Genomic DNA, 14266 nt, shown 5'->3' with positions numbered 1-14266 from the left:
GGTTTGTGAGTTTCACCAAAGGGTGGCGGGGGCCTGCCTGTTTCATTGGAAGACACCCTAAATATTAATATGCTTAGGTCTTACTACACCAATCAATTTCCTAGAGTAGAACTTCCAGTATCCTGTCTGGCGTGGGGAGAGGGGATGGTGGTGAATGTATAAGCTTGGCTTCCAGACTTCTGGGAGCCAAAGGGGCTTCACTATTTAGTATGCCAACTTCATTTAGCTCTCATGTTTTTGGTATGGCACGCTAGCTCTTAGCTGAAATCTGAGATTTCAACCTCTGCAAAGAGTTAACTTTTTCAGTCTTCTCTCCCAGTGTGGGAGAACTGGTTTTTGAGGCTCTACAAAGAGGAAGAGGGAGGAGGAGGAGATGGAGGAGGAGGATGAAGAGTGGTGGCTGACTGCTTCTTTTACTGACTTTAGGCAAATTCTTCTGTTTCCAGGGCTGATCTGTACCCATGACTTCAGTCTTCTTCAATAAACTCCTCTTGCTGCGTTTTTGGCTTCTGTCTGCCATCCCTAAAACCCAAGACTCCCCCTACTCTTAACCACCACCAATACCAGTCACTTGGGTTTCAGCTTTCTCTAATCTGTTTAGTAATTTAGAGCTCATCTATCCTCTTTTCATCTGCCAAATATTATAGACCTTTAGAATTTACTTTCCCTTTTTTAACATATTAGGTTGTACTTTTGAATTCCTTAGCTGTCAGTTTTGCATAAGTTAAGAAGGGAATAGATGTAAACATTTGTCCAACCCACCTGTTTAACTGGAAGTTCTTAATAAATAGTTTAATAAGACTCAGATACACATTTTAAGAAGACTTTTGCAAAAGGGTTCTCATGATTAAGTAGGCTCACATCATAGGAAGTAGTTGACAGGTTTCATTCATAAAAGTAACAGTGAATTTTATTCACAGAATGACTCACCAGGGCTATGCTAAGTGACAAGAACTCTTCAGATGAGAGTCTATAACAGCCTACAGCATTCATAAGTTTGTGGGGCTGTCACCCTATGCTGAGGCATAAAAAAGGCATGACAGGTATGGACCTTGGCACAGGCTTAAGGCTCCTTGCATACGAACTTTATAGCACCCTTATTGCCGTCCTTTCCCAATGGCATCATGTACTCTCTTTGACCTTCAGTTCATTATTTGTGAAGTAAAGATGGTTTACCTACTTCATGGTATAATTATTAGCATTTAGTGAGATAATTCATGTGAAAATATCTAGCACACTGGGGCCCAGTCAAGGGTAGTTAAGTTAAATCTCCAGAAGTTCTTGGGTTAAAGTCTAAGCTTAGAAGACATTGATTAGTTTTTGTTCCTGCTTCTATATCACATGTTTATGGCAGCCTATTCCATCTGTAAACAGCTATGATGATTAGAAAGCTCATATTTATATCAAGCTTTGGGTTTTCTTTAACTGCACTATATGCAGTTGTAAATTTCCTTTTATTTATTCTTACAGCACCAGGTTGGCACTCCTAGCATGAGGCACCAGGCTGCCACCCATAGACAGAGACTCCAGCCCTGCCCAGTGACAAGATGGTCCCTGTAGCTCTGTCCTCCAGACTGATCCTTATTGGCCCATGCTCTCACAGATCTAGGGTCCAGGTCTACCCCTGCAGACCCAGGACTCAGGCTCACCCACCCCATTGACTCAGATCCCATGTCTACCCTAGTGCCAGGCCAGCTCCTATAGACTCAGGCTTCAGGCCCATCCCAGTAGACATAGGCACCAGGCCCAACCCAGCACCTGGCCAGCCCCTGCAGACTCAGACTCAAGCCCTACCCCAAACCAGGTCATCCCCTGTGGAACCAGGTGCCAGGACTCTCACCTGATGACAAAGTCTGCCCAAAGACTCCAATAGCATGTCTCCCAACAGACCACACCAGACTGCCCAGAATCTCTGGATGGGCTGACTAATGAAGAGCTTTCCCAGAAAAAAACAGTCTGCAAAGACCAGAATAATCCTCTACTTCTTCAAACATGCAGACATCAATGTAAGGCAAAAAGAAACATGAAAAAATCAATAATACATACCACTACCAAAAAAGTACTATAATCTCTCAGTAGCTGATGCCAAGGAAATGGAGATAAACAAATTGCCTGACAAATCATTTAAAATAATTGTGTTAAGGAGGTTTACTGAACTTCAAAAAAAATAGGGAAATGATTCAATAAAATCAGGAAAACATAATTGACCAAAATGGGAAATTTAATGAATTGAAATGCATTATCTCACTTACATGTGGAATCTAAAAAAGTTAAACTGACAGAAACAGAGAGTGAAATAGTGGCTACCTGGAGGATGAGGGGTACAGTTTGAGGAGATGTTGGTCAAAGGACACAAAATTTCAGTTAGATAGGAAGGGTAAGTTTAAGAGATCTATTGCACAATAGGATGACTATAGTTAATAACATGGCCGGGCGCCGTGGCTCACGCCTGTAATCCTAGCACTCTGGGAGGCCGAGGCGGGCGGGTGGATGACTCGAGGTCAGGAGTTCGTGTGAGACCAGCCTGAGCAAGAGCGAGACCCTGTCTCTACTGAAAATAAAAAGAAATGATTGTGACAGCTAAAAATATATAGAAAAAATTAGCCGGGCATGGTGGCGCATGCCTGTAGTCCCAGCTACTCGGGAGGCTGAGGCAGTAGGATAGCTTGAGCCCAGGAGTTTGAGGTTGCTGTGAGCGAGGCTGACACCACGGCACTCTAGCCCGGGCAACAGAGTGAGACTCTATCTCAAAAAACAAAACAAAACAAAACAAAACCAGCATATTCTTACATTTTGTGTTCTCACAAAAAAATTATGTAGGTAATACATACATTATTTAGCTTGATATAGCCATTTCATAATGTATATATTTCAAAACATTATGCTGTCTATGAGAAGTATATATAATTTTTATTTATCAATTTAGATTTTTTTTTTAATTTTAAAAAAGAGTGTCATCATTTGAAGAGTCATGATTTCAGGTTGGATCAGAATCCAAAAAATTACATGAGGGAACAAGAGACATTATATAGTCCTATGTTAGTTATCTATTGCTGCTGAATCAAATTACTACAAATGTACCTGCTTAAACCACACAAATTTATTCTCTTACTAGCTGAAGTTTAGATGTCTGACATGGGTCTCACTGTGCTAATAGCAGGTGTCAGGCAAAAATATATCCTTTTTTGGAAGATCTAGGGAAGAATCTGTTTCCCTGCTTTTTCCAGTATCTAGAGGCCACTTAGATACTGGAAGGGGCTCATGGCCCTTTCCTCCTTCTTCAAAGCCAACAATGGCTAATCGAGTCTTTCTCACATTACCTCACTCTAACTCTCCTTCAATTATCCTATGTCTTTCTCTGATTTCTGCCCCTCTCCTCCACTTTTAATGGTCCTTATAATTACACTGGGTTTCCCCAGACAATCCAGGATAATTGTCTTAAAGCCAGCTGATTAGCAAACTTAATTCCATTTGCAACCTTAATTCCCCTTTGCTTTATAACCTAACAGATTATAGAATTTAGAATGTGAACATCTTCGAGAGGCCATTATTCTACCTACCATAAGCCCCAAAGGTAGATCACTGGCAAAGAGAGAGGCAGGACATCATGGCCCCTGGAAAATGGACTAGAGTTCATGGCAGAGCTACTGAGGAAATAGAATATAAATTTAGAACTAAAAGAGATTTCTATTATGTGGTCTGGAAACCCACAGAGGGAACTGGGGAGATGTATATATTGATTGGGGATAATGATAAAAATTAGTGCCCATATTGGCTCATTCTGTATGCACTTAGATGCTAATTCCTATTCAATCCTGTGGCTCGATTGGTCCTATCCCAAAACCAAGCAAAGTGAAGCAGCCTGGCAGGAGGATGTCAGGAGCTTCCATGCTAAAGGACAAATGGAGTTTGGCAACAGTTTTTGCTGTCCACTCACAGGAAAGAGTGGATCATAAAAACTCATGGGTCATAAAAATCTGCTTAGAAACCTATGATAATTTGGGTAGCATATTCCCAAAATTGTAGATCTCATACCATCCTTTGGGGTAGGGGAAGAGAGGGGAGAGCAATTTTCTTACTTTCTCCTAACAGTACCTCCTCCAAGCAGAGCAGTGGGTTCTATTGGGTCCTCCTGATGGTCTCACCAAGATGACTTCTAGTTAGTGACCTCGATTATACCTGCTACCAGACAATTCTCCTTCTCAGAAATATAAAAGTGTTGCCTGCACTTTGCCACCACTGATTGAACTCTTCCTTAGACATTGATGAGTGCTGGAATTGGGCTATAGTTTTATCTTACTCTCTGGGATGCATTTTCTGATGATTACTGACTTCTCCTGTTCAAAGGTAAAGACCTACAACTTTTACACAACTCCATTGCTTGTCCTAGTACAATGGTAGATTTAGTAATTGGCTGAATGGCCATTCCCAAAGGGACATTTCTACTTGCAGTAAACCAGGTCTTTCTCTTTGCAGGTGGCAAAAATCTTAAAACAGTAATAAACATGTTGAATGTCAAATTATGATTATGAAAGTTCTTATCAGGTCAAAACAATTAGCTGATCTAACAAGATGAATTTTAATAAGAATTCATGTAAGCTTCCTCCCTTACCTCATCCCTTCCATCCCCCCAAAAAATCAATCCATCCAATAAGTACAAAGGTGGATTAAAATATGATTTAGCTATTGCTCATTTGAAAAAGAGTCAAGGGTTTTGGTCAGCAGTGAACTCAGTTACATTTAGCAGTGCAAAGTGGCTTCCAGGAAGGCTGTGTCACTTTCAGTGTATATTTGTAGAATGGTGTTATCTAGCTTTAGGGAGGAAATGGTACTCCTCCAATTTTCATCAGTTTACAACCCATTGTCTGGCACTTGATTTGAGACACCCGAATGTAGGAGATTTCAGAGGAGAAAGACCTACGCACACTATTAACTGGGGAATAAGTGTTTGAAGAAATTGGAGATGTTTAGGCTAATGACTAAAGATTCAGGGAGACATGATAACTCTTCAGATCTAAATAGTTCTGCATGGCCCGAAGGGTCCAAAACTCACCAGCAGGAACCTCACACAGACATATTTTTGCCACAACATCTAGTAGTTAGAAATATTCAAAGCTATATGGTGCTGTCTCAGAAGATTGTGAATACTTTAACATTAGAGAACTTTAAACAAAGGCCACTGGCTACTTACAGAGGGTCAAGCCCCAGATGGGAGGTTAACTAGATGACCTTGAAGTCACTATGATCCTGCAGACTCTTCAATGTAGTGAAATTCAGGCAGTCTTAGACTTAATCAAAACTATGAAGTAGGCCAAGCTGGTCACTGAAACCCTCAACCTACTCTCCTGGTATGATCTTCCTTCTGTTCCGTGGCTTAAACTTCTCACCCCTCAGGTATTCTGCATCCTCTGTGCTACTGGCCCTCCACAGATATGCTCTAATAAGACCTTCTTATACTGAACTGAATATGTTAATAAATGTTTGTGTTTGAAGTTTAAATCTCTTATACCTCCTGGGCTCTGTCTCAGGTCCTCCAGGCTCCCTTTTCATTCCAGCCCTACCAATGCCTGCGAGTGTAGCCGGACAGCACCTCTGTTCAGCTCAACCATGCATCTCTTGCTTTCTGCCCCTTTGTCTTCTCCACCAGCACCTCCCGCATTCCTGTAGAAACTTGCTCAGCTGTTCCAATTTGTAGGTCAACCTGGAAGTGAGAGGGAGCCAATACCCCATGGGCCATTTATCAATGGGGGACAGAAGTTGTTTGATAAATATCTTCTTTTTGTATCACTTGAATGAATAATTCTGAGGTGAATTATAACTGGCTCCACAGATGTCCCCAAGTGGCCCAAGCTCCAGCTGCCTACAGTGGTGAAAAGTTTAATAATACACCTTTGGATTATTTTTCCTTCCTTCCTTCTCTTTTACTTTCATTCCTTGGGATCATTTACCAAAATAAACTATCTGCATGCAAGCTCTTGTCTTAGGTTTGACATATTGTGGAAACTTAGTAAGACAATTTATACTTATGAGACATTTTACCCATTTACCCATTCCTTTTTTTAAAAAACAATTTCAAATTAGTGAACAGATGTAGAAATTTTCACTGCAAATTTAGCTGTTTAATCTATCTGTTTAGAAAGCTAATCCAACCATATAGTCAATATTTATGGATACACTATTAGTAAGAACTCAGCATTGACCCCTTCCCTTAGCTATGTTCCATTATAGGAAATAACCAAATAATATAAATGCAACTATGAGCAATGGAGCACTTTTTTCTTGGCAGAATTTGAAAGCACATGACACAATCTCCCTTGGAAATTCTTGTAGCACAGGAAGGAAAGTTCATGAAAAAGCCAAGAAATAAAGCTGATTTGAGGTTGAAAAGACACTAATCTCATCAGAGAACCACATACTCCCCGAATTTTTAAAAACAAACAAAAAAAATCTATTTGTTTTTCTTAACAATTTTATATCATACGCCCTGCGTAATTTATGCAATTATAATATTCTACATCCTAAATGAGACTTCACAGCCCTTCATCCAAGAGAAGCAAGCCTTGGAATAATTTTACTCTGAAGTCCCTAAATAACATAAAATTTAATTCACAGTCACATTGTTACTGGGAGAATCGATAATTTTTTCAATAAATGAGTTTAACAAAAAAGATTTAATTTAATCTCCAAGTTTATGAGGGTAATTCTTGCTTGTTTCCTGCAACTATTACCATACTCATTTTAGGTTAACTGCATGAATAATATAATCTAAGATGTTTCTAATGATTGATCTATGTAATAAAAAAATTCCTGTATACTCCATTCCTTGGAAGAAATTAAAGAACTTTGTCAGCATTAGTCAAAGTCCCACAATTTGTACCATGAAATGCTCAGAGCAGTGAGCTCTGGATCCCTGTGAGATCACACAGTTTGTACTAGACCCTAACTCTCTGTAGTAGACGAAGATATGGAGAAGGCAGGATTTTTCATTAGAACTTTTTCACCTCGCTGTTCACTCCCTGCAGGTTTTCTCATCACCCAACGCTCTCAGGTTCTTCTGGGCTGCTCTGGTGTCTGGATTTTACCTGTTCTTGACTCCTCCTTTGCCTTCTTCCCTCTTCTCCACCCCACCCTCCAACAGTATCACCTGTGCTGTACACTGTCCCTTATCAAATGCTACTGTGAGGGAGGACAATCTGTTTAAAGGCACCAAAAGTCTTCCTTCCAACAGATTTGCTAAGGAGAAATTAAGGAGACAGTCCATGATCCCAAGATCAGTGTTTTTGAAAGAGACGCTGCTCTTTGGTAAAAAAAAAAAAAAAGTGTGAGGATTTCCATGGAGTCTGTTTAGGACTGCTCTGGCTGAGTCTGTGTTATACCCAGTGCAAGTGCACTTAAATTTTTTTTTTTTTTTTGCCAGATCTACTTCCGATTTAAGAAGTTGTAAGAATGCAGCTTCCCTGGGGGAAATTGCAAAGCATGAGGTTATAGATAGCAGAGCTGACGTCTTCTGTCATTTACTTCTTGACATCACAGCCTGTGGCTGTAGAAGAAAAGTGGCTGCAATTTTCAAACACACATTTTCTCTCTCTCCTCTTTTTTCCCCTCTGCTAAACATTAACCAAATCAAACAGAGCAGAAATAAGAGAGCAAGCTCCAGGTCTCAAATATTGGGAAGACAAACCTATTTGACTTATTTGACTTGAATAACTGTCCCACATTACCAAGAGCAAACAGTCATTTCTCCTCCTGACATTTTGGGACTGAATTGCCTTTCTGTTTCTCCTTTTGTAGAGATTTCCTGGTTGTGGGGGTGCTTAAAACTGGTCAGTGGCCTTGGCACTTTCCAACTCATTTTTATTATTATAAAAATATATAATCTAGTTTCAGATTTTAAAATCTTTCAGAAAACCAGCTGCTTGTTTTTCGTTCATCTTGGAATCAAAAGATGTGAAGTACAGAAGAGACTCTCAGAAAGACCTAATCACACCTAAATGTTACGGCTGGAAAGACGGACACCCAGAAAAATTAAGTGACTTGCCCAAGCTCATGTAGCTGGATGCGGACCCTTAAGAGAACACACATTTTGTCCAGGTCTCTGTGAATCTAATGGAATCTCCATGAAAACAGTCTGTCTTTCTTCTTGGTAAGACATCTTTGCAGAATTATTGCGTACATTTTAATGACTGTCCATCCATCATTGAGAGTCCCTGACATTTGCATGTTTTACTCCTTTCAACCTTATCTTTAACCCATTTCTATGCCCCTATAAAATTTATTGTTTAGGTCCTTTATTGGGACATTGGATAGTAAGAATTGCCATTTAGATTTTGATGTACCCTCTATGGCCCCATTCATTCTTTCATGCAATAAAGATTTAAAGAGAACTGAGCTGGGTATGGTGCTTCATGCCTGTGATCCCAGTACTTTGGGATGCCGACACATGAGGGTCACTTGAGGCCAGGAGTTCAAGATCAGCCTGGGCAACATAGCAAGCCCCCATCTCTACAAAGAAAAATTTAAAATTAGTTAGGCATGGTAGCACACACCTGTAGTCAGGAGGCAGAGGTGGGATAATTGCTTGAACCCAGGAGTTTGAGGTTACAGTGAGCTTTGATCATGCCACTGCAGTCTAGCCTAGGTGGCAGAGCAAGACTCCATCTCTAAAAAATATAATATTAATAAAATAAAGAGAACTGCATGTGCTGGGAGCTGCACCAGGATCATCACCATAAAGTACTGCAGCCTACTGGGGATTATCTACACTTAAGTAAATAATTTTAATTCAGTGGGGCAAGTACTGTAATAAGGATATGCTTATCAGTGCCAGGGGAATCACAGCTTTCTTCCTAGTGGGACTTCTCTGTCTTTCTTATCCTGAGTAGTTGTCATTACTATGAATAAAAGGCAGCCAGATTAGCTTTTAAGGACCCAGGTTTTTTGTTTATTGGTTTGTTTAAGGCTAAAGGACTATATTTTCAACCAGATAACCTTTAAAGTCCTTTCAGGATACATTAGTAAAACACTTTGGTTCTGTAAATCTTGAATATAGAACATATTCCTGCTCTGCAGCTAATATAATATTGTAAACTGCTGAATTTCTTTCCCTTATTTTGGTTTAAATTGCTCCACTCTTTTAAAAAGCATATTCATGAACAATTGCAGATCATAGAAAAATATAAAAAATGATTGGAAACTGAAAAGTGGTAGACTCGAAATAATGGCCTAACTCACTTTCTATAAAATACTAAATGAAGTACCAGTAAATGAAATTCAAGTAAATTTAAATGATCACCTACCTCTATCTAGTATATTTCACTCCAATTATGCAAGGTACTTCGCTATTAGAATATCTCAAGATGTAAAATGTGACACAAATGGGTCTAATACGAAAACTTATATGAAAATCTCAAGAGATGCTGAAAAATCTGATAACTTTCAACATAAATTTTTTTTCTTTTCTGGGTTTTTCTTCCTTTTATCTTCTTCTTTTTTTTCTTCATGTCAAAATTGGTAATGTGCCAATGTTGTAACAAGGCGTATCTTACATATGAGCATGAAAACTAAATCATCACACTTACGAAACACAAAATGATCTCAACATAAATGTTTGAACAGGGAAAACATGTTAGAAAACTAGGAATAAATAAGTAATTCTTCAACATGATTTCTAAAAACATTTATCTTAGTGGTCACACATTAGAAGCATGTCTATCAAAATCAGAAACAAGAAAATTACATCCGTCATTGCTGTTACTAAGTTAGGTAATGCTTTTCTGGAGGTTATGGCTAATCCAATAAGACAGCAAACAAAAACAAAAGTGTAAGTGCCTTTCCATGGTAGCACTCAATACGTTTGTAATTAAATGATGAATTATATAGTCACTTGTCATTTTTCTTGTGAAAATACAAGCTCTATAAGAATAAGAACTAGGTCTGTGTTATTATTTTTTAAGGAATCTCAGTGCCCAGCAAAATACCTTTTACAAGAAAATATTAAATAGATATGTAGTGGATAAATGGAACAGAACTTCAGGGTGTGGCTGGGTCAGCAAATCCTCTCCTCAAAAGCAATGATAAAGCAAGACAAATACGGCAAAGACAACTATTCCCATGCTCTTGGAATCTACCAAAAGCACACCACAATTTGAGAACCAGTTATACTTGAAAAACTGTAGAATTTTGAAGACCAGTGGCAGTCAGCCTAAGGTATTCTTTACCGGGACTACTCTCATCCTCCCTCCAGCTGGGTTGACATGGCTGTTCTGCCAGAGTGGGACAGGCTGTGACAACTAGTAGTTTTGCTGCCATAGTCACACTGGGCACACTTGATTTGGAGAGGTGGGCCGCGTTGGCCATGGACCAGCAGAGACGGCCAATGACTAGCCTAGTCTGAGGTTGTGGTTAGAACAAGTGTAATATCAGCTGAGACGACAAACATCCGCAGCAGAGACGAGAGATGGCCCTAGCCCTCCACATACTCCTGGCCAACACTGAGGTTGCAAATGTACAGAAGAGATGCAAAAGAGCCCAGAGGAAAGAAAGATCTGGAGAAAACTTGAAAAAAACATCCTGAGCTTCGAATGTGGTCCCCTTCTCACGCAGAGATCGATCAACAGAGAACGGAAACCTTCCTTTGAGTCTAGCCTCTGCCCAATCATTGACTGACCACTATGCTATACAGAAAGAAAGATGACCCCTCGTAAGTCAGACTTAAAAACAACAGTAATTTTTTTTTAAAGGAGCAGAGATATAAGCAGCCATGCGGGAGGCTGATTTCACAGGTTTGGCTCAGGCAAGTAACTAAACAAAAAAAAAAAACAAAGCAACATCAGCACCAAAAAAATGTCAGGAAAGAAAATCATGGCTCAGAGTTGCTAAAATATATTATCAAAATGTGTAGTTTTCAGTAAAATATCATGAGATATACGAAGAAATAGGAAAAGAAAGCAGTCAATAAAAACTGGCTGAGTGTCTCAGTCATGTCCGCTGCCCTCCCCAGGAGGTTCTCTGGTTGACCCCTGCAAACTGGGCTTCCTTGCTAGGTAGAGTTAGGCAGATGTAGGGGGCAAAGGGACAATGGAGAGAAGAGGCTTCCCATCCTCCTCTGCTTTGGGCTGTATCTCTGGCTATATCCCCTAGAAGGTTCCAATCCCACTGGGAAGCCCTGGCTGATAGCACTGTATTTTCCTTTTGTCCCTCTAGCCCTGGAGATGGTAGGGTTGCCTGCTGTTGCTGTCTCTGGCAATGGCGGTGCTATTAATACTTCCCCAGCATCCTGTCTGCCCTTTATCTCTTCTACTTCCTTTGTAGCAATCTTCCCATATTAAATTCCTTCTTAACAGTCAACCAGTCACCCACTGGTTGTAACATTTGTGTTGCTTCCAGTCTTTTCCTATGTAAAAAATGCTGTAAAGAATAGCCATGTGCATGTATATTTTTATATGTTTGCAAATGTATATTTGAGATAGATTCCTAGAATTGAGATTGTTGATTCAAAGGGTAAATGCATATGTCTGCCCGGCAAAAAGAAGTATTGTTATTTCAAGCAAAAGTATCTCCTTCAAATATTAGTTTTTTCTTCAAAATAGAGTAATTAAAAGAGAGCTTTGAAAAGCTTTGAAATATGCAAGACTTAAGTGATTCTCTTTGGGGGAAAAATCCTTTTATATTTATGCATATATGGTATAGGATGTATATAAAGTCCTTTGAAAGTGCGAGAGTAACCTCCATGAAAGATCACTTTCCACTAAATCTCCCCAAAACCAGGCCTCAGATCTGAGCACACATGTGCAAAAAGCCCATTTTATCTCTAGCATTCAACCCCCACCCACTAGAACAGGTGAGAACAAAAGTCAGAGGCAATAGAGGGCACGTTTGCCCCCTGATCTGCCTAGACTAGCGGAGCAGCTCTGATGCCCACCGCCACACAGCAGGCTAGGAGAGGCAGGCAGCTGGCCATTTTAGAGGCACGCAGGGAAGAGAAAAAGGAGAGGTATGCCCACAGTACTGACTAGTCATGTCTTTGGAAATGCCACCCCTAGGTAACCTGGTCTGTCAAATCCCTTCCAATCTGACTGTGCAGGTGCAGAAGAAGCTGCCTCCCCAGGAGGTGAAGTGAAAGAGGATGGAGCAGCTTGCTCTGGAATCATCCTTAGTCGGGTGAGGAGGAGACCTGGGGAGAGAGCCAGAGACCATTTATTTTACCTAAGAAAAGTCCCTTTTATGGTCTCCAGGGAGACACCCTATAAAGTTTCATTCTTTACAGGAACACTGTCTGTGCCCATCACCCTCCCTCATCTTCATCTACAGCTAAATAAAGAGCCACTCGCTCTGGAGGGGCAGTGGCGGTCCTGCACGGTCCCCCACAGTCCAGCACGTGCAGAGAGGCCTCCGGTTCTGAGATCCCAACAGTCGTTGTCTGACTCTGATTCTTCTGCCGAGTTGGACGTGCTCTCTGGAAGTCATCTCCCATCTGCTGGAAACTTTCTGACTTTGCATCCCACACGTATTTCATGGTCACCTTGAATTCAGCCATCTCATACCCAAAAAGGTTCAGGACACGGACCTGTTCCAGGGTCAATGCATTGCCCTCTTCGCACACGTCACGGTCAGACAGCAGGGTCTGACCTCTCGAGGGCAGTGGGCAGGCCCAGCTGCCTCAGCTGTGGCTTCACACAGTGGGGAAACTGCTCCAGGGACCCCACAGCCTGGCTCACAGTGACAGTGGCTTTGTTACCAGCTCGGTGTAGTCCATTTCCATGTATTTCATGAACCACTCATTCACTTCCTCCTTTGTGTGGTTGGTGAAAAGGAGACCAACTTCACCCCTCAACTTCCTGCTGACCTGTAGGTTGTATTTGTATCAACAGATGGGCTGTGACCCAAGGCCACTATCATCCCCTTGTTTTTTCCAAAGAACATCCAGCTGTGCTCGTAGGCATTCAGATGTCCTTCAGCTAGCTGTCCTCATGGTAGCCACAGAGAAGATGAACAGATACTTGTAGGTGTCCACACATTTCCCAAGCTCTTCTATTCAGTTCCAAGCCTTTCTTGACAATTTGGGTTAAGGAAACTTTCTTGTTTTGCTTGGATTTGGGCATCACACTGAAGACGCGTGGGGCAGAGGCATCTCAGAGGCCATTTTTGACTGAATCGGCTATGCGGGGCATTGCATATGCCTGGTGCTGTGTAGTTAGAGCTAGTGTGCCCTTTGGTCCATATTGTATAACCTGATATATTGAGGCCCCGAACCCCATTCAAGATGGAAAGTGGAATCCTGAGTGAATTCTTACCTCGTGTCAGAAGTTGGGTAAAGATAAGTCATGCCCCCTCTGACCCATTTTTCCAACTTTAGGGGTCAACTCCTAAGACTTTGAGCTACTGTGGTCCCCATGTTACTCGTCCCAAGGGGGATATGCAGAAGCAGAAACAACCTCACAAGAAGTAGCTACACAACTCAGAGGATGTCCCTGATTCTCCTCTGGTGTTCCCACATGGGGACACGGCCACAACCCCAGAGACCACCATCTTCCTTATATCACTGGGGTTGGCAAGAGGAAGAACAAAAGGTAGGGCAAGGGAGATTTTGCCCTCTAGGGGTAAGATGTGGAAGCAGTGCTGGGGCTTCTCCTTCCCTTCTTCCTCTTTACGCCACCCTAAGGGCAAGTCCTGAATGAAGGTTTACTTGGGAGGCCTTTGGGATCATAATTCTAGTGAGGAAAGCTTTCAAGAGGTTTAAAAGGTCTCTGTATGGGAATATCTACTTATTGCAGTCCTTGTGCTCCACACTATTAATCATTTTCTCACACTATAGGACTCTAGTTACTTCCTTTCAGCACTTAGAGACATCATTCCATTAGCTTCTCTTTGCATTGGCAGCTTGCCAATGCCTTCAGATGGATTGTTTTTGCATTTTAGCTGGTTTTTCTTGTTTTCTTGGCAAGACCATTGTTCTATGGCAAGCCATTTCACCATAGCTGCAAGTCAAAGTCTCCACTCTTAATTATGGACAATTTATATGCTTTAATATCTAGTGTTACAGGTCTCTGTACTAGGATTATTTTTCAAATTTTATAAGCTATTATTACCCATTTATCCACATGAACTTTAGAATCTCAGTGTCTTATACCCTACCATGTTACTAATTTTATCAAATATATAATTTATTTGGAGACAATTTTTATGATCTTGAGTATTCTCTATCCAGAAACACGATAACTTTCTTTATTAAATTGTTTGTTTTTGTTTCTTTTGGAGCTTTATTTCA

At 40.9% G+C, this 14266-nt stretch overlaps 2 pseudogenes; both read right to left on the bottom strand.

Annotated features, from left to right (window-relative positions):
* Nucleotides 1-9499: 9499 nt before the first annotated feature.
* On the bottom strand, nucleotides 9500-9593 carry LOC138400483 (small nucleolar RNA U13; annotated as a pseudogene).
* Nucleotides 9594-12299: 2706 nt separating this feature from the next.
* On the bottom strand, nucleotides 12300-13100 carry LOC138399465 (mRNA turnover protein 4 homolog pseudogene; annotated as a pseudogene).
* Nucleotides 13101-14266: the final 1166 nt, after the last annotated feature.

Source organism: Eulemur rufifrons, chromosome 19 (genome assembly GCF_041146395.1).
Source record: "Eulemur rufifrons isolate Redbay chromosome 19, OSU_ERuf_1, whole genome shotgun sequence".
NCBI lineage: Eukaryota > Metazoa > Chordata > Mammalia > Primates > Lemuridae > Eulemur > Eulemur rufifrons.
Note: the sequence above shows the minus strand (reverse complement) of the source record. Positions and strands in the feature narration are given on the sequence as shown.